The 25,775-nt window shown below is 40.7% G+C and overlaps 1 non-coding gene across 1 annotated transcript; it reads right to left on the bottom strand.

Annotated features, from left to right (window-relative positions):
- Nucleotides 1-24,676: 24,676 nt before the first annotated feature.
- Nucleotides 24,677-24,813, bottom strand: LOC114817228. Its single transcript, XR_003765077.1, has one exon. It is a non-coding gene; the product is annotated as a small nucleolar RNA SNORA7 (small nucleolar RNA).
- Between the last annotated feature and the right edge of the window lie 962 nt (nucleotides 24,814-25,775).

Below are 25,775 nucleotides of genomic sequence, written 5' to 3' on the forward strand. Positions count from 1 at the left end.
CTGCATTTATGGGTGCTTACTATGTGCAGAGCACTGTAGTAATGGCTTGGGAGAGTTCAATACAATAGAGGAGCAGCGTGGCTTAGTGGAAAGAGCCTGGGCTTGGGAGTCAGAGGTCATGAGTTTGAATCCCAGCTCTGCCACTTATCAGCTGTGTGACTGTGGGTAAATCACTTCACTTCTCTGTGCCTCAGTTCCCTCATCTGTAAAATGGGGATTAACTGTGAGCCTCACGTGGGACAACCTGATTACCCTGTATCTACCCCAGCGCTTAGAACAGTGATCTGCACATAGTAAGTGCTTAACAAATACCAACATTATTATTATTATTACAACAGATTTAGCAGACACATTCCCTGCCTTTAACAAGCTTACAGTGTTGAGGTTAAAGCCTTCGCTTCCTCTGACTGCTCTGTGCTTTGTTGATTTTCCATGAAAGAGTTTCCCGATCAAAGATCAAAGCCATCTTTTACTTCCAATTGAATAGATTTTTACATTCCCATAGATTCCATCCATCAAGTGCTGTTTACTGGGCAGAGTCATGGCACTAAAATAGATGTTGTCAAAGCTAGTGGGGCAACCCAGTTTGAGTTTCTACAGTTTATACCTGAAAACTGACAACAGAATTTGGATAAAACAGAATGCTGAATAATAACCACAATAATAATAATAATAATAGTTATAAATGGTCTGTTTCTTGCATTAAGTGGTCCCCTGGTGGCCTGGAAAAGATAATGCAACCTCCAAGGGGACCGATCTTACCTAGATACACTAGCTCATTATTTCTTATATGTTTTATACATTGCAATAGAGTCCTTGGCATTACACAGATATATATTCCAACATTCTTAGGTATTTCTAGAGCCATCTCTCTCATACTATTCAGATGTTTGAAGATACAACCCCTGCCCTAGGGCTTACAGACAAAGCATGTAGGTATTCACTGAATTCTGAAGGAAGAATTCTTTAATTTCCATATTAAAGTTCTCAGGTATTTTTTAAACTAATCAGACATATATTTTCCGGGAAAAAAATTACACCCTATTTTAGTGCTAGTTTATCCTATCAGTTTTAAAAGTATTAAATTGCAAACGTAATGACTTCCGATTGATTTACCTGTAGACGCCAAGCTCATTTTAAAAGGCTTTCTGCAGGAGGAATGAATTGGAGCGAGAGAGATCCTTAGCTGATACTCTCTCTTCTCCTTGGTGCCTCAAGAGATTTAATATGTCAGCCTAGCTCTTGTAAATGCCCAAGGAACAGCTCTTTTTATTATGTTCTCATATAATCTTCTTGTGTCAAGGGTCTTCACTCACTTGGAACACACTTTGGGGCTTACACGGAGACTCTACAGACTCAGCATATTTTTGTATTGTGTCTTTGAGACCTATTACTGTGAGAGGCTTGAATAACTGACACAAAACAACCAGCAAATGATACACAAAGGAATAGATGAACTGGTTGGATAATATCTAGAGGAAAAATTGTTCCTGGACTCAAGCTTTACTTGTAAGTGACTAATTAACAGTTATAGAATTGGGATTTTTTTTTTACAGCTGCAGCTTTTCTATATATGTCTCATTTGCAAAGATGGAGTCTAGCAAATGGGCTTTCTGACATGCTTGAAAATGCTTCAAGACTTTTCTTCCCCAAGCCGATTAGACAGGGATTACAAATAACCTTATCTTGCCACTGAAATGTATGTTGTGGGTGGGTATGTGGGTGCGGAAATGACAAACCAATAAGAGGAATAGAGATGGGAAGAAGGAATAGCTCAAAGGTAAGTCCAAAACAGAGACAAAGGCTTACTTGTGTGCATTATAAATTCATGCTAAATACTTACTTTAAAGTCATATGATTCCATAACTAAAATCTGTGAGCAAGAAATTATTTAGCCAAAAGGAACATCTAGCAAGAGGCAGGAGATAATAATAATAATAATTATACGTTAGGCTTTTGCTATGTGTCAAGTGCTGTATTAACTTTTAGGGTAGATAAACCATAATGTGGTCGGGTACATTCTCTGTCCCCACAGTCTAAGTAGGACCTGGAGAATGGGTATTAGATCCTCAGAGGAGATTGAGGTATAGAGAAGTTAAATGGCTTCCCCAAGATCACACACCAGGGGAGTGGCAGAGCCGGAATTGGAACCCATGTCTTCTGACTCTCAGAGCAGAGTTCATTCTAGTAGGCCATGCTGTTTGATAAAGATTTTTCTAACTTTTAACCACCTCATTATAAATATAACAATCTCTGATCAAATTAAGTGCTAGTTTCCAGAGAGCCCGTGTTAAGCTAGGTTCATAGGCAGGTGTAATGACTTTTTCAAAACACTAAACATAATCCTCCCCTCAGATAAGAATCGTGATCATTGCTCCAATGATAGTGAACTGACTGTATTCTAGGTCTTGCTATTGGTAATCTTGCCCTCCCATTGGACATTGGCTATGGTTCATGGATGGTGCTGATCTTGAAGCTGGATGTGTCTCCTGTAGAAGGTTCAGATCACAAAACTATACAGGATGTTGAATGCCATAATAGCACCCCCCCACTACAGAACTCCAAACTGGTATGGAGATTGATGTCCCACTATTACCACACTGTTTTGCAGTCTATCACATATTAGGCTAAACAACTGTTCTGTAGTAAAGGGAAAGGAAGCAACCACAAGCCATCAGGACAGAACCTGCTCCTCCATCACTTCCTGGTCATCCAGACACGTGACTACTCATTTCCCATTCCGGGCCCCAGTTACACTTACATAAATATCCTTGAACTTCGTTGTTGACCCGATTAGTAATTTATATTAGCATCTCTCTCTTCTTTAGATTGTAAGCTCCTTGAGGGCAGAGATAGGGTTTGCTAACTCTGTTGTACTCTCTTGGGGGTTTATATTACAGTGCTCTAAAAGAGTCAAGCTAATCCCGGCTCCACCACTCATCTTCTGTGTGACTCTGGGCAAGTCATTTAACTTCTCTGTGCTCAGTGGCCTCATCTGTAAAATGAGACTTAATACTGTGAGCCTCACATGGAACATTTTAATTATTATTATGGTATTTTTTAAGCACTTACTATGTGCCAAGCACTGTTCTAAATGCTGGGGGTAGACAGGGTAATTAGGCTGTCCCACATGATACTCAGTTTTAATCCCCATTTTCCAGATGAGGTAACCAAGGCACGGAGAAGTTAAATGGCTTGCCCAAGGTCACACAGCAGAGGAGTGGCAGAGTAGGGATTAGAACCCATTTCCTCTGACTCCCAAGCCTATGTTCTTTCCACTAAACCACACTGCTTCTTCAAGGACTGCGCACAACTTGAATGGCTTGTATACACCCCAGCGCTTGATATAGTGCCTGGGACATAGCAGGGCTTAACAAATACCTTAAAAAAAGCATACTCTCAAACAGTCTGATCACTGCTTGACATTTAAGAATCCAGAAAGAATTTACTTTCCTTGAACAAAGGTTTAACAAAACAGAATGTCTACAGCCAAGTTCAATAACAGGAATAAGACCTGTTATGGGACAAAGCCATTAATGCAGCGCCATCCTTAAAGATGCCGTGGGAGAACATGTAAATCTTATATCATTTCTTTATTTCTTTCAGCCATATGCACGTATCTGGGTAGAACCTCATCCTCTCCTGGTTCTCCTCTTATCTCTCTGGCTGGTCATTCTCGGTCTCCTTCGCTGGAGCCTCCTCCCCCTCCCATCCTTTAACTGTTGGAGTTCCTCAAGGGTCAGTTCTTGGCCCTCTTCTGTTCTCCATTTACACTCACTCCCTCGGTGAACTCAATTCGGTCTCATGGCTTTGACTACCATCTCTATGCAGATGACACGCAGATCTACATCTCCGCCCCTGTCCTCTCCCCCTCCCTTCAGGCTCGCATCTCCTCTTGCCTCCGGGATGTCTCCACCTGGATGTCGGCCCGCCACCTAAAACTCAACATGAGCAAGACTGAGCTCCTCATCTTCCCTCCCAAACCCGGTCCTCTCCCAGACTTCCCTATCACTGTGGATGGCACGACCATCCTTCCCGTCTCTCAGGCTCGCAATCTCAGTGTCATCCTTGACTCGTTTCTCTCGTTCACCCCACACATCCTATCCGTTACCAAGACCTGCCGGTTTCACCTCTACGATATGGCCAAGATCCGCCCTTTCCTCTCCACCCAAACGGCTACCTTACTGCTACGGGCTCTCGCTATATCCCAGCTAGACTACTGCCAGCCTTCTCTCTGATCTCCCTTCCTCCTCTCTCGCCCTGCTCCAGTCTATTCTTCACTCCGCTGCCCGGCTCATCTTCCTGCAGAAACGATCTGGGCATGTCACTCCCCTTCTTAAACACCTCCAGTGGTTGCCTATCAACCTCCGCTCCAAACAAAAACTCCTCACTCTAGGCTTCAGGGCTCTACATCACCTTGCCCCTTCCTACCTCTCCTCCCTTCTCTCTTTCTACTGCCCACCTCGCACGCTCCGCTCCTCTGCCGCCCACCTCCTCACCATCCCTCGGTCTCACCTATCCCGCCGTCGACCCCTGGGCCACGTCCTCCAACGGTCCTGGAACGCCCTCCCTCCTCACCTCCACCAAACTAATTCTCTTCCCCTCTTCAAAACCCTACTTAAAACTCACCTCCTCCAAGAGGCCTTCCCAGACTGAGCTCCTCTTCTCCCTCTACTCCCTCTACCACCCCCCCCTTCACCTCTCCGCAGCTTAACCCTCTTTTCCCCCCATTTCCCTCTGCTCCTCCCCCTCTCCCTTCCCATCCCCTCAGCACTGTACTCGTCTGCTCAACTGTATATATTTTCATTACCCTATTTATTTTGTTAATGAATTGTACATCGCCTTGATTCTACTTAGTTGCCATTGTTTTTTACGAGATGTTCTTTCCCTTGACTCTATTTATTGCCATCATTCTTGTCTGTCTGTCTCCCCCGATTAGACTGTAAGCCCATCAAACGGCAGGGACTGTCTCTATCTGTTGCCGACTTGTTCATTCCAAGCGCTTAGTACAGTGCTCTGCACATAGTAAGCGCTCAATAAATACTATTGAATGAACCTCATCAAAAGCATTTGTACTTGTTGAGTGTTTTATTGTATGCAATGTGCCGTACTAACAGAATAAATAATGGACTTTTCAAAACAGCTGTGTGGCCTAGAGGAAAGATCATCTATCTGGGAGTCAGAGTACCTGGGTTCTAATTCCAGCTCCACCACTTACTTGCTATGTGACCTTGGGTAAATCATTTAATTTCTCCATGCTTCAATTTCCTCACCTGTAAAAAGAGGATTAGATACCTGTTCTCCATCTCTTACTTAGACTGTGAGCCTCACAGGGGACAGGGACTATGTTTAAATTGACTTCTTGTATTCACCCCAGTACTTACTAGTTCTTGGCACATAGTATGACTTAATACCACAGTTATTCATAATAAAAAATAAAAAAAATACAAGTATGCTTAAATGAGGAAATAGTAATGAAATATAGCCATGAGCCCTTCCCAGCACCACCTCAACCTCCTAAAAGAATAAGCACTAAGTATTCAATACACACCACTGATTGATTGATTGGGAGAATACATAATAATAAAGGCATTTTGTAAAGTACTTACTTTATGTCAAGCACTGTACTAAGCGCAGCGTGGCTCAGTGGAAAGAGTCCAGGTTTGGGAGTCAGAGTTCATGGGTTCGAATCCCAGCTCTGCCACTTGTCAGCTGTTTGACTGTGGGCAAGTCACTAAACTTCTCTGTGTCTCAGTTCCCTCATCTGTAAAATGGGGATTAACTGTGAGTCTCACGTGGGACAACCTGATTACCCTATATCTACCCCAGGGCTTAGAACAGTGCTCTGCACATAGTAAGTGCTTAACAAATACGAACATTATTATACAAGATAGGCAGGTCCCACATGGGGCTCATACTATGAATAGGAGGGAGAAAAGGTATTGAATTCCTACTCTGCAGATGAGGGAACTGAGATCCAGAGAAGTGTAAGCAACTCGTCCAAGGTCACACAGCAAGCCAATGCAGAACAGGATTAGAACCCAGTTCTTCTGACTCCAAGTCCCGTGCTCTTTCCACCAGGGCAGGCTGCTCCTTGGGTTAGTACAGTAGAGATGGTAGACATGATCTCTGCCCACAAGGATATAGTGAAGGAAATGGATAATAAAATAAAAAGCAGATAGAGAAAGCAACAGAGTTCAAAGACATGTATGTAAATGCTGTGGAGAGTGGGGTTGGGGTGAGTACTTGAGTGATTGAGGGGGACTCAAGTGCATAGTTGATGTGGTGGTGGGGAAAAAGGAATGAGTGATGAGAGGTTAATCAGGGAAGGCTCTCTGGAGGAGATGTGTTTTTAGGGCTTTGAAAATGGTCAGTGTGGTAATCTTCTGGATGCAAAAAAGGAGGGCCACTTTTATATATCTATATATTTGCTAGTCAAAACCACTGTTTCACTGTCATTGTGATACCCTGGTCACAATCGTCTTTCCCTCCACCTACCACATCTACAATGCCCACAGACATGTTTAGAGAGCTTATTAGCAAATGACATTTGAGGGCTGTGGTTTCTATTGTAATTAAGGAAATCCTTTCTAATTTCCATGGAGTCCCTACTGCCCTCATAAATGTATATATTCTGAGTTAGTGCCCACTTTTCAAAAGCCATAGGGCTTGCCTTTAGGAACACTATACGGTGAATTATAGACTGTAAAGCAAAAATCATCTTTGGGAAACCTCAAGGACCTCTTCTTCATCCTTTAATCATTTTGACATTCAACTCTGGACGCTCTCTAGGTTCTCCACTATAACAATATTCTAATAAAGGTCAGAGTAGTCTAGAATATCGAGGATGAGTGATTTTCATACTCTTGCATGACATAAACCTCTGTTACTCTATCACAGTGCCATATTTTTAAAATAACGCATTTTGCTGTCATGTTGAATTGAGGGTTACCACTGCTTCCAACTTACTATCTTGCTCAAAGGAAGTAACATGGCTAGTGGAAAGAATATGGGCCTGGGAGTCAAAAGGCGTGAGTACTTATACTGTCTCCACCATTTGCCCTCTGTGTGACCTTGGGTAAGTCATTTAACTCCTCTGGGCCTCAGTTTGCGCAATTGTAAAATGGGCTATTCAATCCCCATTTTCCCTAATACTAAGTGCTTAGAACAGTACTTGCCTATACATAATGAACAGTTGAGAAATAAATAATTATTATTATTGTTCTTATGAGGTTTCCACCTAAATTTGAGTGATCATATTTCCAGTTAAAAATTCCTGTTGTGCTGAGTATTTTTATGATATTTGTTAAGTGCTCACTACTTGCCAGCACTGTAATGAATCAAGTTGGAGAGAGTTCCTGTCCTACAGGGGCCTTACAGTCTTAATCCCCTTTTAAGTAAGAGATAACTAAGGCACAGAGAGTGACTTTTCCATGATCACACAAGAAGGTAAGTGGTGGAGCCAGGATTAGAACACAGGTCCTCTGTCTCCCAGGCCCATGCTCTTCCCACTAGGACATGCTGCTTCCCTAAGTATTAATACCTTCTTCCAATTTAGACTCATCTGCAAACTTGACGAGCAGGTTCTCAGTTCCTTCATCTGAGCCATCAATAAAGATAATGATTAGAATCAGGTCTGCCATGAACTGATCCCTGAGGACACCACTACTTTTATCTTATTGGACCTTCAAGCTGAGGAAATGTATGGGGAAACTCATTTTATCCCTTTTTATAACCATATGAAGCTCCCGGATCCTAAGAACAAAATACATGGCATATCGTTGGGCCGCAATATACTCTACATATTAAACTTTGCCTTTTTCTGACTGAATTTTCTTCCTTCAAAGCCTAGTCTACAAAATGCTGTTATTGGCTCAGACCAACGGTCCATCCAGATTAATATTCTTCGTTGGTGACACCAAGATGTTTCATGGAAGAGTGTGATGGTTTCCTTACTTGTTATCCATCCTCATGATTAAAGATTTGTGATGCCCTTAACAGTTCCTTCTAGAAACCATTAGGACTTTTCTTTCATAAATTTAATCCCAGTTTGTCTTGAGCCTGTGGATACTTCAGGCTTGCCAATTACAAGAACTGCAGAAAGAAGTTTTGAATTGTTCTTTGTGATTGTATTTTGAAACAGGTGCTCAATTTGTTCTACAGCCCTCATGGGATGGTCATTTAAGTCACATCTCCTCCAAAAGGCCTTCCTCGATGAAGCCCTTTTTTCTCCAGCTCATGCTCCCTTCTGCCTTGACCTATGAACTTGGATCTGTGACCTTTGGACATTTGATATTCATCCCACCTCCAACCCCACAGCACTTAGGTACGTATCTTTAAATGATATATTAGAAGTGAATCATTTATTCATATCAATGTCTTTCTCCCCCTCTAGGCTGTAAACTCATCATGGGCAGGGAATATGTCTGTTGATTCTGTTGTATTGTACTCTGCCTAGCGCTTAGTATAGTGTTCTGCACTGAGAAAGCGCTCAATAAATACCATTGATTTGTTGGTATTTTCAATTGATCATTGGAAAAGCATCTTATCCACTTAGCTGCTCCCTTTGCAGAATCATACATTGAGGATGGGGAGGAGAGTAGGTAAAAGAGTGCTGGTATTCACTATGCTCTTCCACAGTATGCTTTTTTTTCCAGCGCATGTGAAATCATCACTTACTAGGCTATGCTACCTGCTCTATGTCCGTATCCATCATCTCCGTGCATGCAAACTATTTAGCATCCTAGCTCTGGGACATGGTTAGATGAGGTAGGGAGATGTTCTAGTCTCCTCCCCCAACCACATATCATTTGTCACCTTAGGCAGATTTGTAAACAGCCCAGTCAAACTCTCTGCGAATCCAGGACTACAAAATCCAAGTTATGTGTTCCACAAATGATAGCTCATACTTAGACAGTGAGTCTCATGGAGGACAGGGACTGTGTACAACCTGCGATTAGAACAGTGCTTGACACATAGTAAGTGACACATGGTAAGTGATTAACAAATACTATTAAAAAAAATGACAGTCCCAAAAACCAGAACTCTACAAGTATACTGAATTTGGGAAAGTAGTATGGAGGAAGTGAGTTTATGGTCCAGTTTTGAAGGAGTGAGCGAAACATTTGTGCAGACGACTACAGTCTGTGGAAATGATCTGAGCAGTGATCTAGAGGCAGAGGTAGAAAGCCATAACCTGGCATATACACAGAGCATCAAGAAGAAGAAATATGTATGATTCATATGACTCAGCCATAGTTCTCCCGAGCATGATAATGAATGTAAGCTGGATCTGTAGAATTGGGGCAATAACCTTGGTTCTCTCTGTAATCAGTGTCCCAGTGGACAAACATGTGAATTTTGAAGCAATTGGAACAAGTCAGTAAAGATGCAAAGCCTTAAGAAGAAAGCAGGATATCAGTACATCCTGCTAATGCACTGACTGCCCTTCTTGGGTTGAAGTCTCTCTGTGAAGCTAAAGCACTTTAGTCTTCCTGAATGTCAGTCTTCACAAGGATTAATTGAGGTTCAAGAGAAAAGTGTGGCACTTTGAGTCTCCTGAGGCATCGCATCTTGACTTTCTACAGAAGTACTTTGCATTTAAAACGTTCAAAATGTTCAAAGAGGCATTATCCTTTGAAAACAAGAGCCTAAAAGCTTTAACCGCAACTAGTGTCAGGCCCCTGCCTTAGAAATAATTTGACCCAAATGGAAATATCATCTCAAGAAAGTTGGGCCAGTGGATGCAAAGTTTAGGATAACAGTCATAAAAAATAGAATCCAATTTGTCATTCCAGGATACCTAGCCAGTAATCCATATTGGTTGGATGTACTCAAAAGACTTTTCATTCAGTGTCCATTCGGAGATATTATTCTCTTGGGCTCTAAACCAATATACAAATTCTTATAACACTATTGCAGATGGGCCTCTTTCTGTTTGCCTATTCTAAATTGAAACATATCACTTCAGTGGTTTACAACAGAATACTTGCCTGTAACTAAACTGATATAGTGGGCCTAGTAACTAGATAACCAAACTCAATCAATCAGTGGTATTTACTGAACACTTTACTATGTGCAGAGCACTGTACTAGGCACTTGGGAGAATACGATGTAACGGAATTAGGGGTCTCGTTTCCTGCGCATAATGAGCTTGAATAACCAGGGACACAGAAGCTGCATCCAAGAACATACATTGGTAGAACTGCCCTAAATTAGAGTTATCATCACCAATATTGTGTTGGTGCTCACTGAGAACAGTATAAACACATACAACACCCAATGAGCTTAGTACAAGGCTCTGTACCCAGCAGCACTTTAATAATCCTGGCTCTGCCACTTGTCTACTGTGTGACCTTGTGCAAATCACTTCATTCTCTGGGCCTCAGTTCCCACATCTGTAAAATGCAGATTAAGACTGTGAGCCCAACGTGGGACAGGGACTGTGTCCAACCCGATGTACTTGTATCCACCCCAGCGCTTAATACGGTGCCTGGCACACAGAAAGTGCTTAACAAAAGCCATTATTATTATTGTGAATTGATTGAAATGGAGAAGACCAACGGTTTACCAAATCCTTCAAACACACAAACCTACAATAAGCCAATTAGCATAGCCCTACAAGTCTCCACTATCCCTGCTTCAAACTTCCCTTCTTTCCTGGACTATGGAGCCCAGGAAATGTACAGGAAAAATGGAAGCCTTCAGAACTACTCTGCTCCTGCACAGTGCAGTTGAAAAAGAGGAGGAAGTCATTCTCATTCGCAAGTACAAACACAGGATATTCCAAAATAAGTTCATGAAAACCTCCAGTATTCTAATAACAGTTGGGGTATTTGTTAAGAGCATAATAATGTGCCAAAATCAATCATAAGAATCATCTTTAGCAAGGGCTTCTTTAATAGCAGGGGTCTACACGGTTCCCATCTTCCTGAAATTTCAGAAACTTTTGAATTGAATTTCGTTTTTAAATGGTCAATAATGAAGAATCCCAGGTACCATTGCCTACTCATTGGACCTTAACTCTGGGCTTTTTGCTTAATCTGCTTCCTTTGAGGAATGCCTTAATGTGTGACAGACCGCATCTGAACACTGTTCACTTGCTTCATTTGGGGAATGAAGCTAGGTAGCTAACTTCCACAGGCCACTAAGGAGAAATAGATGATCATCCAAGTCAATGATTCTGCATTGGCCTTATAAGGGAACATTATATGCAGGAAAGAGTACCCTATAAGAAAATGGAGATTCAATTATAGATGATGTTCTCTATGTAGAATTGAATTTTACATTAGTCAATACCAGGCAAAGAAGGAAGTACTTACAACACCTCAGCTCCAGAAAATGGAAAAGCAGTGAGAGAGATATTTAGTATAATTTCTGCTGCTCACCTGAGTCATACAAAGAGCTAGTCAGAGAAAGAAACGCACCAATGCAATTGCCAGCAAATTCAGTTTAAGCTTAGTACATCTACCAGAAACCTTGACACGGAAACATACCCTCAAATTCTGTCATGGATACGTCTCAGAGTATTGTATTGAAACTACATTTTAAAATGTATTTTACAATTCAGAATTTTCACTGATTCAAATTCGACATCTTTATTTACTGTATCCCCAATACATAAATAGCTCAGAGGGCTATCCATTTCCTCCGCATCAAGCAGAAACTCCAGACCACTGGCTTAAAGGTTCTTCAGTACTGCCAAACCCTTCTTATGTCTTATCTCTCTTCAACTACGACCCTACAGTCTCACTCTGCATTCCTGTATCTCATTGCGCCCTACTCCTCCCTGCTATCTTCCACCTTCCAAGAGAGAAAATGCTTAATAAATACTATTAATACTTCCACCACTACTGCTCCTGAATTTCCACTTCCACAAATCAGGTTAATGCAATAACCACCCTTTAATAATTATTATTATTATTATTATGGTACTTGAGAAATTACTAGGTAATAGTAATAATCGTGGTATTTGTTAAATGCTTACTATGTGCCAAGCACTGTGCTTAGCGCTGGGGTAGATACAAAATAATCAGGTCCCACACGGAGCTCACAATCTAAGTAGGAAGGAGAATGAATATTGAACCCCATTTAACAGATAAGGAAACATTGGGGTAGTCTAAGTTAATTAAGTTGGACACAGTCCCTGTCCCACATTGGGCTCACACTCTTAATCCCCGTTTTTTACAGATGAGGTGACTGAGGCACAGAGAAGTTAACTGATTTGACCAAGGTCACACAGCAGACATGTGGCAGAGACAAGATTAGAACCCATGTCCTTCTGACTCCCAGGCCCCTGCTTTTTCCACTTCACTGTTTATAAAGTAATCCTTACCATTAATGTATATGAACGGATTTGCTTCCTGTACTTATTTTTTCACCTCTTTATGCATTTAGTCATCTGCTGATATTACCAGTTGAATCTGCATTCTCTGTCCTGCTCACTATATTTGGAAATAATTAGCTTCTGCTTGTCTCTCTTATAAGACTCTACAATCCTTGAGGGCTCAAACTATAACTTCCCCTTGTAATGTACTCTCCCAAGGGCTTCTTCTTGTTCTCTTACCTCTTTGTCTTGGACAGGGAATCTGCCTATCTCTGTTTCCCTTACAACATTACTGTTCTTCCAAGAGTACCCTTGATAAGAGGGGATAATAACTGTGGCATTTGTTGAGTGTTTACTACGTGTCAGCTGCCAAATATTCTAGTTAAAGGTTGGGTTATAGTTTATATAGTGTCTGTTCTTACATGGGGCTCACAATCTAAATAATAGAGTGGGAGGAGGAGGTGTATGTGTGTGTGTGTGTGGTGTGTGTTTGGGGGGGGGGTGTTAGGGGATTTTCCCCTTGAAGCAAACCTACGCTTGCTTCAAATGGAAAATCAGAGAGGGGTGGAGAGAGAGTCCTTCCCCTTGAATGTGAAGGGACTTTACTGTAACCATTAAAACTCCAAATGGGGGGAAGCCAGTCAGTGCTCATATGCAAATATTTTATTTATCCGATTTCTTATGTACAGATTTATGAGATTGTTTAGTAGCCCGTATGAGAAGCCGCATGGCACAGTGGATAGAGCATGGGCCTGGGAATCAGAAGGTGATGGGTTTGAACAGTGCTTTGCACACAGTAATCACTTAACAGATACCATCATTATCATTAATCCCGGCTCTGCCACTTGTCTGTTGTGTGACTTTGGGCAAGTCACTTTACTTATCTGTGCCTCAGTTACTTCATCTGGAAAATGGGGCTTGAGACTGTGAGCCCCACATGGGACAGGGACTGTGTCCATCCCGCTTTGCTTGCATCTACCCCAACACTTAGTACAGTGCCTGGAACATGGTAAGCACTTAACAAATACCATAGTTATTTAGAAGCAGCATGACTTAGTTGAAAGAGCACGGGCTTGGGAGTCGGAATTCGTGGGTTTGAATCCTGGCTCCGCCACTTGTCAGTTATGTGACTTTGGGCAATTCATTTAACTTCTCTGTGTCTTCGCTACCTCATCTGTAAAATGGGGATTAAGACTGTGAGCCCCACGTGGGGCAACCTGATTACCTTGTATCTACTCCAGTGCTTAGAACACTGCTTGGTACATAGTAACTGCTTAGCAAATACCATTATTATTATTATTATTATGCTCTTTAGGACCTATGGGTTGTGTGAACTCAACTTCTGGAGGGTAGAGATCAAAATGATTAACCTTTTTAAAATAATTATATTAAAAATGTTGAATATAATTATAGTGATTACAATAATATTTAATAATTATGGTATTTGTTAAGCACTTACTATATGCCAAGTACTATTCTAAGTGCTGAGACCTTAAGCACAACATCCAAGTCTTAAAGCCAATTTCTAAGTATTTTCTGAAGATGATGGAGATGATGCTGGGAATAATGGTGCTGGGAATAATGGTGCCGGGAATAATAGTGCTGGAAAAGCCAAACCTGACACGTTGCTGAAGAGAACTGCCTTTCTTTCCACTTTTCTTTCTGCTTTTTACCGTTGTCACCATTGGGAGTCCTCCCGGAGTCTTTCCTCACACTGACAGGGGAAATGAAGACTCCCAGTAAACTGTGGGAACCAAAATGCTCCAACAGGAGCATGTCACCTCTAAAATAGCATTTTATTTGACCTCTAAAATAACTGTCTGCTGTTTTCAGCATATCAGCAGGCCTTTGAAAACTGAAGGATGCAAGAGAGAGGATAGGTTTGCCATTTATACTCTCCATAATTCATTCAGAAGGAAGAAAATAGATGATTAGGATAAGATCTAGTTTTATAAGCATGCTGTAAGATTAAGGGAAGTCACTTTTTACACCTATTGCATAGATATTGAGAAATATTACAAGTTAAAAAAAAAGTTAATCGAAAGCTAAAAAATACCAGCCAAATCCAGCCCCAAGTGCTAACCCGCACAGTAAGCAGACTGTTAAGAGTTAACCGCTCTAGGCTAGGTCCAAGTCAGTATTAGATTCACACATCTTAGCTTTTTCTTTTTCCAAAATCAATATCTGCAAATAATAAATGAGATCCCAGAGGGTTGAGTTTAAGCTCCAACCACCACAGAGCAACCCTGCAATTGGTCATTGACTCAATAATGCAGGTGAGTGCCACACTGTAGAACATCTTTAGCACACTATAATAGAAAATTAATAGCGTTCAAATCAGCACTGGGGTTACCCTAAGGATTATGTAATAGCTTGGGTTAGAACAATCATCGGCTCCAAGAAGTGTAAAATGTCCTAATACCAGAAGGAGACAGAACACCTCCAAAACTATACATAATTTGTACAGTGTATACAGCTTTTTCACCCTAAACAACAAAGGTTTGCCTTATAAAACGCACAGTGTTGAAAACGGTGCCAATAAACCGCACTGCAGTCGTGTCCACGGGACATAAGAAACTCATATATCATTGTACCATTGGTAATTATCCGGGAATCCAGAAATTCAGACATTATTAGAGTTCTTCAGAGATTGGTAATGATTTGCACATTCTACCTAAGGTCTCCCTTATCTGATACGCGGTTTTAACGGTAATAAAATGAGCACACTAACTTTTCTTTATTATTTACCCTGAGCATATAAGTCCTCCTTTCATCCATGGATTCCAGAATGATCGACTCACCGTAGAGTCTGAAACTAAATTCAAGAAGGGTAGCATGAAAAATAAATAAAGGATAAATTACTTATTTATATTTACATTAGTTTACTGAGCTAGGAACCAGAGGCATCAGAGACTAATAAGCACCTAGAGACCAAAAAACTGGATTCCTACCAACCTAAAGCGGTGTCAGAAAACTTCTGAACTGCACAGCATAAAATATCCTACTGTAAAGAGACAATCGCATGTGATAGAATATCAATTATTCATTCATCTATTTTTCAGTGGCAGGGAAACCTTTGGACATTGAAGGGCCCAGAAAGAAAACTTGGAGATTTTTGATTTCTTAACTTGAACAACACCTAAAGGGCAGGTATAAATAAACCGTATTTCCAAACCAGACCAAATATCATGCATCCATTTCTTGCTATCTTTAAAGAAAACTACCTCATGGCTGCTTAAAAGCCTTCTTTAAGGAAAGAAAAAGGACACAAGCAATTCAGGAATTTGAAGACAATTCAGCATGCTTAGAAATGAATGCTTCGGAATAACTTTACTTGTTTTGGTATTCATAAGCACAGAATAGTAAGGGCTAGATATTTTAAAGCTAGAATCATGATTGCATTTCTCCAAGTTTAAGGGCAGGAATTTGAGGCTCTAAATTCAAAAAGGACTTGAGAAAGAAAACCTAGTCCCAAAAGGATTAAGAGCAGACTTACCCATAAGCTGCCACCTTCCCAAACATTCTCCAGAACCACAAGCATAGGGCATTTCTCCAGGACACTTGTCTTACTTTTTGAAGGAGTCTCGATCTTATTTAATTGGGCGTTCACTGCAGTAATCAAAAATTGGTGTCGAAAAGACAATCCTCTCCCTTTCTGATGCCTTCCTGCTGGTTCGTTCTCAGAGTGGCTTGTGCCACATACACAAAATGGCACCTTTCCTTCAATGCAGAGGCAGTGTTTATATACTAAGCCTGTCTATGTAACCACGCCACAAAACACTAGTTCCTTATCATGCGCTTCTTAGCTTGTCCAATCTATGGCAATCACTTCGGTCCCAGGGGTTGAAAGACACAAGACGCAGGAAAAAAGGGAAGCAAAAGCTGAAGAAAGATCAATACTGCACTGTGAAACAAGAAGTGTAGGCTATTTACTTTTCATTGATCTGATGATGCAGGAGAAACACCTCAAACTGGCATTAAATTGAAGGAATACATCTTCTGTGGGTTTTTTTTCACCTCAAGGTCAGCAAGGAGCCAAAAAGAAATTAGAACAAACAGAAACTAATCACTAGAGTACAATAAAACTATTAATCCATATTACAAATCCACATGGAGACATAATTAAATTTCAGGTTGAATGAGGTTCACCATAAAACAAATGCTGCCAAGGACTTTTTTTTTCAATTTTAATGTTTTAACTTGCACCTGGAAAAACCACAAAATAGCGAGTATCCGAGAAGAGCTGCTGGAGTCAGGATTTAATATTGGGCTAGAGGCCCAGAGTTACATGGTAACAGCCCAGAATCAAGATAAATGCCTGGGAGATAATTAGAAACAGGCTTAATTCTTGTCCCAGAAGATACTACTTAACTTTTCATTCCTAGTTATTTAAGCAAACATACCCAGCAACTGAGTAAATCACAAATAATTTCCAGAGGTTTTTACTGCATTACTTCATGCTATTATTCTTTGTGGCCTATTTGAACTAACCTTGGAAATGACAAAAATATGAAAACAGTTTTCAAAGCCATGAGATTTAAACAGTTAATTGTAGAAGTAGAGTTCTAGCCAGGTACAAAATCTCTTTCACGGAAGCAGCTATGATTTTTGGATGAAAGCCTTAACGGTCTTCAGATTACCAGTTTGGATTTAATTCGGTGGTCTCAATCAGTCAATCGTGTTTACTGAGTGCTTTCACCATGTGCAGACCAGAGTAAGCTCTTGGGAAAGCATGACATTTCAGAGCTGGTAGACACGTTCCCTGCCAACAAGGAACGTAAAGTTTTAACAGGATCTCCACTGAAGTAGCACAGGATAGAATGCGTGAATCACAAAATCTGAAGTAACCTGGACAAGCATTTAAACCAAGTCAGATTTACTATCACTACAGATTATCATTATTAATAAGAATAATAATAGTGCTATTCGTTTAAGCACTTGAGAAGCAGCATGCCCTAATGGAAAGAACATGGGCCTGGGAGTCAGAGGCCTATTTGGTGACCTTGGGCAAATCACTTAATTTTTCTGTGTGCCAGTTTTTTATCAGTAAAATGAGGTTCAATGCCTGTTATCCATCCTATTTAGACTCCATGTGGGACAAGGGCTATGTCCAACCTGATGAACTTGTATCTACCTCAGAGTTTAGAACAGTGCTTGACACGGTGTAAGCACTTAACAATACCATAACAATAACCATAATAATAGGTCGACAAGTTAGACTCGGTCCCTCTCTCACATAATACAGTGTTTTCATTCAAAGCAGATTGTTCAGCAGTTTACACAAGAAATCAGGGAAGAAAGGTACCACCTGCTGCTAATTAATAGCTGCCCCAGGAGTCTTTACATTAAAACAAAATGGGGAGAGGTAGCCAGGATTTTGGAGGTGAAGGAAGGCACGGTAGAGTTGATGCAATCCAGGTTGCCTAGTTGACCTGAGCATCTATGTGATTGGTTCCTGATGTCCTGAGGCTGGGAGGGTCAGATGTCACAGCAAAATGCTTAAGAGTCAAAGTGACTTCTATTGGGATGACATGGAACCGATAGAGTTGTCCATTAGAGAATCAAATTTCTCTTTTACAGGAGCCTCTGAAATGATTCACAAGAATTTTTCTATCAGTCCAACTCTCTCAATAATAATAACACTAATTATAATAGTAACAATAGAAAGGACTGTGGCATTTATTAAGATCTTAGTATTTGCCTAACCCACTGGTTAGCACTGGTGTAGATACCTTACGTTCAGATCAGAATTCCATGTGGGGCACTCTCCTAAACTGGGGAGGAAGAGCAGGTGTTTACTCCCCACAGCATTCATAAATCCAAATCTTCCTTCTCCCCTTGTCATTAGGTCTTTTGACTTTCTGGTCCTTTTCTCTTCATTCATGCTCCTTCTGACTCCCTTCAAGCATCCCAGGACTGAGATGAGGGGAGAATATGGAGCGGAAATAGAGGGGGAGGAAGTGGAGGAGGGATGAGGGGGAGGGAAGCCTTGGACCACCAGTTCTTCCCTCATTTTACCCCAATCTGGCCTCAGTCCCCGACTGGACAGACCCAGAAGGTGTGGTTTGGCAGTGACTGTGAAGTCCCTGATGAGAACCATCAGTGTTAAAGCTGCAAAGGAAATGAATCAGTAAGAGATAGATGCAGAATAAAGGGAGGTAGGAGAACCAGAGAAACAAAGCAGGTTGTTCAAGTTGCCATGTGAGGGACAGGAAAGATGAAAGCTATGAGAAGCCAAGGGGAAGAGAGGCTCGACAAGACTGGGGAAGGGATACTTCCCTGGTGGATTACTAAAGTGGAGACTCAAGTGTTAATCACTTCAAAAGGATGTGATTTCCCCTGGGCTGAAGTGGAACAGCGAAGGGTGATATTGTAGAAAGTGAACAGGACTAAGTGCATCTTTGAGCACAGGCAGTCCAATAGTTCAAATGTCTGGGACCATCAGGAGGTGGAAAGAAGGAAGCAATCTCCCTTTTTCTTGAACTAAATCAGGAAGTTGAGAAATTGATGATTTTTTAAAAGGGTATGCTAGTGGAATACTTGGTAGATATTGGCTTCGGTTTAATTTAAGCTCAAAAGTTATCTTAATCATTCCTAATTATATTTCCTAGAGTTGTATTTAAATACTCACAGGAATGTTTTGAATGCTTAAGAAACTGTCATCCTGGCTGTTTTAGAAGTTTCAACAGATATTTACTGTGAGATTTAGAACTACCACTAGTAATATAGAGATAGTATTGTTGAAAGATAGATTGGAAACATTGAGGATTTTTCCAGAAACAAAAATTAGACTTAATTTCATGGTTCTTATGAGAAATAATAATTTTATTTTGGTGGTATTTAGTGACAGCACATAAAAATATCTCATTAAAACCTTCACCCAGGGCCTTTGAAAGGTATTACTAATGATCAGTGGTTTTCAAGTTTTTGAAACTCTTTCTGAAAGTCTGTGTTTTCCATTTTGTTTTAGGAAACAGTTTAAAATATAAATGAAGCTTGTTCTATTGGCATTATTTTTGAAGCCATAGATTTTCATCACTATTCTGACCTACTACTATTTCAAAAAAATACCTCCATCTCATCTCTCCCATCGTCTATCCCTCCGTTCATCCTTCCTTGCCCACCTCCCCCATCAGGACTGGAACTCTCTCCTACTTCATATCTGGCACCTTCACAACAATAATAATAATAATGTTGGTATTTGTTAAGCGCTAACTATGTGCAGAGCACTGTTCTAAGCGCTGGGGTAGACACAAGGGAATCAGGTTGTCCCACGTAGGGCTCACAGTCTTAGTCCCCATTTTCCAGATGAGGTAACTGAGGCACAGAGAAGTTAAGTGACTTGCCCACAGTCACACAGCTGACAAGTGGTGGATCCGGGATTCGAACCCATGACCTCTGACTCCCTAGCCCATGCTCTTTCCACTGACCCACGCTGCTTCACAACCTTCACAACCCTCCGAAAATCCCATTTGCTTCAAGAGACCTTCTCTGACTAAGCTCTCATTTCCCCTACCATTTCTCCCTGCTGCATCAACAATGCACTTGGCTCTATACTCTGTAAACACTGTGATACTCACCCCAGCCTCGGAGAATTTATGGCCATATCATATTCCACTATTTCCCCTAACTGTAATTTATTTTACAATAACCATAATAGCAATTATAATTGTGGTATTTGTTAAGTACTTACTACTAGGCCAGGCACTGTTCTAAGCACTGGGGTGGATACAAGCAAACCGGGTTGGACATACTCGCAGTCCCACATGGGGCTCACAGCCTTCATCCCCATTTTACAGATGAGTTAACTGAGGACCAAAGAAGTGAAGTGACTTGCCCAAGGTCACACAGGAGACGAGTGGAGTCAGGATTAGAACCCAGGTCCTCCTCACTCCCAAGCCTGTGCTCCATCCATTAGACCACGCTGCTTACAATGTAAGCTCCCTGTTGGCAGGGATTGCCAAAAACCCCTCTACTGTGTTGTGCTTTTCTAAGTGCTTAGGACAGTGCCTTATACACAGTTCGTCCTCAATAAATACTATTCATTGATTGATTGATTTCGATGACTGCCCCAAGAAGATGATTTATGTGGCATTTTCCTGAATGTTCGGCAAGAATTTGTTTATAAATATGTACAAGTTTTTGTTTTTTTAATATCAATGACATTTAAACAGCACTTACTGTGTGCAGAGCATTGTACTAAGTGTTTGGGAGAGTACAATACAATAGAACTGGTAGACATGTTCCCTGTCTTCAACAAGCTTACAATCTAGTGGGGTTATTTTGATCAATTATATTTATTCTAACTTCAAAATGGAATTGACCTTTGGATTTTTTTGAGGATTTTTAAACATAACTAAGTTTTTAGAAATATATGGTTTCTAAGCTACTGAACGTATGGGTTGTAGAATCTTGGAAAGGATGTGTACCTTTGCCTTTCTGGTATCATGTTTTAATGTAGTGTTAATCCTGCTAAATTTATTTCATTACTTAGAAAAGAAAATCCACAATTTAATTAAACCACTCTTTTTTTTTTTACTTTAATGCTATTATAAAAAGTTGAACTTCCCAGTAGCCAGCATCATTCTGTGCTAAAGGAAATGATTTTTCAAAATATTACGTTCAGTGGAATCTTAGGTTCAACAGTCTGATTTGCCAGGTAACTGTTTGAGCTGCAAATTAATGCTGCAAGAATGTATTCCAAGTATAATAATCTATACATTTAATTCAATGTATTAGATATAAGTATAATAAATATACTATGATTTAAGAGATAAATTATACAATAATATCATTATCTAAGATACTGAATAAAAATTTACCATTTGTTACTAAAGACATAAACATTTTGATTATTGGTTGAATTGAAGATTGCTTGTGTTTTGTAGGTTCTCCCTTTTTGATTATTTTAACTTTGAAACAGTTCCTTCTCCCGAATTGTGTTTTAGTGTATTTTCCCTATTTGAAGATACTTTTAAGTTTTGGCTTTGATAAAACATTCCAAGAACATCTGTTCAATTGGTCCTGAGGTGTTTTTGATTATTACTTAGGCCAGAGGAGATGGTAAGAGGGTAAAACCAGACATGTCATTGGAAATATAATTACCCCATACCTTTCTATCTCTGATTATAATTCACCTTTACAGGCTGTGACAGACTGCTTTTTTTCTTCAGTTTTATAATCAAAACATGTTCAGTGTCGGGAGTCTCAGGAGAGATAAGGGTGAAATTATCCTTCTAGCTACTATATATGAAGTTAAAAAAAACAAAACTTACCCTCGTTTCTGAATGATCATCCCCAAGGATTTTAAGAGTTTAGAGCATCAACATAACTTTTATAAGTTTCTCTCTCTTCTACAGAAATCTCCTTAATTTTTGATCTAAAAATCTAACTCAAAGCCTCAATGATTACAGAACCAAATTCTAAAATGACTGTAGAATCCACATGAAATAATGTAGATACCTTTAGGAATTTCATACTGAATGTCACAGGTTTTCTATAATCTCTAAATCAAGTGCCTCAAAACTGGAGGGGGGAATAGATTTTTTTTTTATTATGGTATTTGTAAAGTGCGTACTACGTGCCAGACACTGTACTAAGTGCTGGGGTACATACAGGTTAATCAGGTTTATTGTATTTTGAGGAGAGTCGAGCTATTAATTTGTGTTGTAGCACGTTATGTATACCAAACACCTCAAAATGCCAGCTAAAGTTGACAAAAAAAACTTGATTAGTTTGGACATATGATAATATTAAAGATTCCATATGCGCATAATTGAATATCTGAGTCACTGAGAAATAAGGATTTAAAAGTGATCCTAATGAAAGATTAGCATACTTTTTGAGTCAGGCTAAGGTGAAGATTATTTCACCTCCGCTGACTTGACATGGAGCGTACGTGAATTGAGGATCACATTTAAAAACCCTGAAATGAAGTATTGTACATATATATTAATTTCACATCCTTCACAGATTCTTGAGGCAGAAGGAGTTATTGCAGGTCACATTCCGGACGTGAAGCCCTTTAGGCAATAAGGACTCAGGGGATTTCTTGAGAGGAAGAGGCCATTAGGTAATAACATTCAGTGTAGCAAACAGAGTTTGCTTCATTTAGAAGATGATCCTGCTGATGCTGAGATTGAAGTCATGGGTGTGAAGTTCTCCCTGAGAATATCTTGGACACTTGAAAACTTTGTCCATGCATAAATGGTGGTGTGCCTTTTCTGACCCTATGCATTTACAGGTGAGTGTTGCTCAGACCTCAGAATTCATCCTTCCAATCAATGTCAATTCACTCAATTCATTCAATCATTTATTTAGCACTTACTGTGTGCACAGCACTATCTAAGCACTTGGGCAAGTACAGTACAACAATAAACAGGCGCATTCCCTGCCCACAATGAGTTTACAGTCTAAAGGTGGGGAGACAGACATTAATATAAATAAATTACAGATATGTACATAAGTGCTGTGGAGCTGGGAAGTGGGGTGAACAAAGGGAGCATGTCGGGGCAATGCAGAAGGGATGTTATTTACTTGTTACTGGCATGTGCAGAACACTGTACTAAGCTCTTGGGAGAGTACAACATGAAACATGCTTGAGTTGGTTTGCACTGAGCTTTCCACACCTCTTCCCAGATCCCCTTCTGCCCAGTGGCATGATCTGTGAGCCAGCTGGTAAAGAGAATCGTCATAGTCCAAGCTCCCAGTTCCAAATTATTTTGAGACCCCAGCAGCAAACACTGCTGTGTGCTAAGTCATTTTGCAAGTCATCTTTGAGTATCATACTTAGAGTGGCTTACTAAAGGTCGAAGAGGTGGTTTTCCTTGCAAAAGCAAGAGAGACAAAGCAAATAAATGACAGCAACAACCACAAAAATATTGTTCTCTCTACTTGGACAAGAGCTGGATAAATAGGAGAAGCATAAGCAGGCTAGGGCATTTGTTTCAGAATCTGTTGTATTGTCTTTGCTAAGATCTTAGTACAGTGCTCTGCACAAATAAGTGCTCAATGACGTCAACAACCACAAAAATATTGTTCTCCTCTCTCTACTTGGACAAGAAAAGCAGCATGGCTTAGTGGAAAGAGCCCGGACTTGGGAGTCAGAGGTCATGGGCTCTACTCCTGGCTCCACCATTTGTCAGTTGTGTGACTTTGGGCAAGTCACTTAACTTCTCTGAGCCTCATTTACCTCATCTGTAAAATGGGGATCAAGACTGTGAGCCCCAGGCGGGTCAACCTGATCACCTTGTATCCCCCAGCGCTTAGAACAGTGTTTTGCACATAGTAAGTGCTTAACAAATGCCATTATTATCATTATTATTATTAAGATCTGGATGAATAAGAGAAGCATAAGCAGGCTAGGGCATTTGTTTCAGAATCCACTGTATTGTTCTCTGCTACACTCTTAATACAGTGTTTTGCACACAGTAAGTGCTCAATAAGTACCGTTGACTGATAGATGACAGGATAATCACTTCTGTCTCTGGGCAGACTTCAAAGGGCTGTTCCCACCAACTGTAATAGTAATAATAAAAATATTTAAGTACTTACCATGTGTCAAGCACTCTTTCAAGCTCTGAGGCAGTTACAATTCAATCAGTCTGAGGGGAGGGAGAACAGGTATTCAATCTCCATTTTACCAGATGATATTGAGGCACAGAGAAGTTAGACTTGCCCAAAGTCACATAGCAGACAAATGGCAGAGGGAGAACTGGAACTCAGGTCTGCTGATTCCCAGTACCATCCTCTTTCCAACTAGGCCATGCTGCTTCACAAATCATTCTGCTTGTCTAACTGCAAAACTAGCTCTCTGTAGTCACTGCATCTGCGAGGAAAGAGCTCTGCATTAACAGGTGCAAACAGAACCCTTCTCCTTGAGTCATCCTCCATCCAGCTATACAGATTCTTTTAAAGCTCAGAAATCGACTTCATACCTAACCAGCTGTTATGTTTCAAGTGAAATCACCCTTTCTGGGTGATGAATGTTTTCATCATCAGTCAGCACCTTAACCAGAAAGGAGTGTGTGGTAAACAACTCTAGGTAAATTGCCAGGGCATTCTTAGTTAACGGAATTAACCAGATCCTATAATTCTTCCAAAAATATCTATATTTTTCTGCAGTCTTGTCTTGTCTTATGCTGTCAAGTTGTTTCCGACCCATAGCGACTCCTTGGACACATCTATCTCAGAACGCCCCACCTCCACCTGCAATCGTTCTGTAGTGAATCCACAGAGTTTTCTTGGTAACAATAAGTAAGTGGTTTACCGTTGCCTTCTTCTGCACAGTAAACTTGAGTCTCTGCCCTCGACTTTCTCCACGCTGCTGCTGCCCAGCACAGGTAAGTTTTAACTTGTAGCAGATTGCCTTCCACCCTCTAGCCAGTGCCCAAGCTAGGAATGGAATGGGTAGGCCTCTGCTTGACTTTCCCTCTCATAGTCGAGACTGGTAAAGTACTAGAACTCTCCAGGTGCTATCCTGAGAGGGGTTTTCTGTAGTATATTATATTATATATGTAATGAAAAGAGGGAGTCTTCCTGAAGAAAAATATAGATCTTCTTTGGAAGAATTAAAGGATCTGGTTAATTCTAGTACCCAAAACTATAAATGAATATAATATTCACTACATATATTTCATCATATATATTTCTTTATATATATATTCATGCTATATCTGATGAAAATCTGCCGTAAGAATCCATACCATCTACCAGTAGTATTTTTAAAGCATCCATCTGATGCACTACTGAGTGTTGTACAGGGTAAGCAACAAACATCTGCTCTTAATATCCAACAGAATTTCTAACTTACCGAAGGGGGGACATCTTGAATGCATCTTCTGCTATGCATGACACTGGGCACTGAACTGATCAATTCCAGAAAAGTTCCAAACTTTCCCTAATGGCAAAACCAGTGTTTTGCCATGTGACACAAACTAACCAGGCCACTGGAAGTCCAACATCCGCACAACAACAACAACAACCAAAATCAAAAACTTTGTGACAAACAAGAAACTGAATTATCTTGCTGAAAAGTAGGAGGAGGTCTTTAATGGCTGTGGAGAAATGAAATTGTTTCGCAGAGGGTTTTGAGGAGGAGCTAAATGACTCTGCGGTGCAGGAGAAAGACTGCTAGATGGGGTTAAACCTGTAGGGAGTAACTATCAAGGGGAGGGATCACCATCCCCCACTGGCTTACCTGCTAATGAGCAAAAGACAGAAGGAAAACCAGAACCATCCCTGCTGCAGCCCCCTCCACCTGAAACAGCTGATAAAAGTGGGGAAGAACTGATCCCTGGGGATGATGAAACCACCTAAGCCAAGATATCTACTGTGTGGTGGTGGCAAAACCATCTAAGCCATGCCCTGAGACTCCTACTACATCCACGGTCAAAGCAACTAAGAACTGAACCAGGATGACGGGCTGTAGGCAGCTGGGCCCCTTGAACTC

This window comes from Ornithorhynchus anatinus, chromosome 1 (assembly GCF_004115215.2).
Source record: "Ornithorhynchus anatinus isolate Pmale09 chromosome 1, mOrnAna1.pri.v4, whole genome shotgun sequence".
Lineage (NCBI taxonomy): Eukaryota > Metazoa > Chordata > Mammalia > Monotremata > Ornithorhynchidae > Ornithorhynchus > Ornithorhynchus anatinus.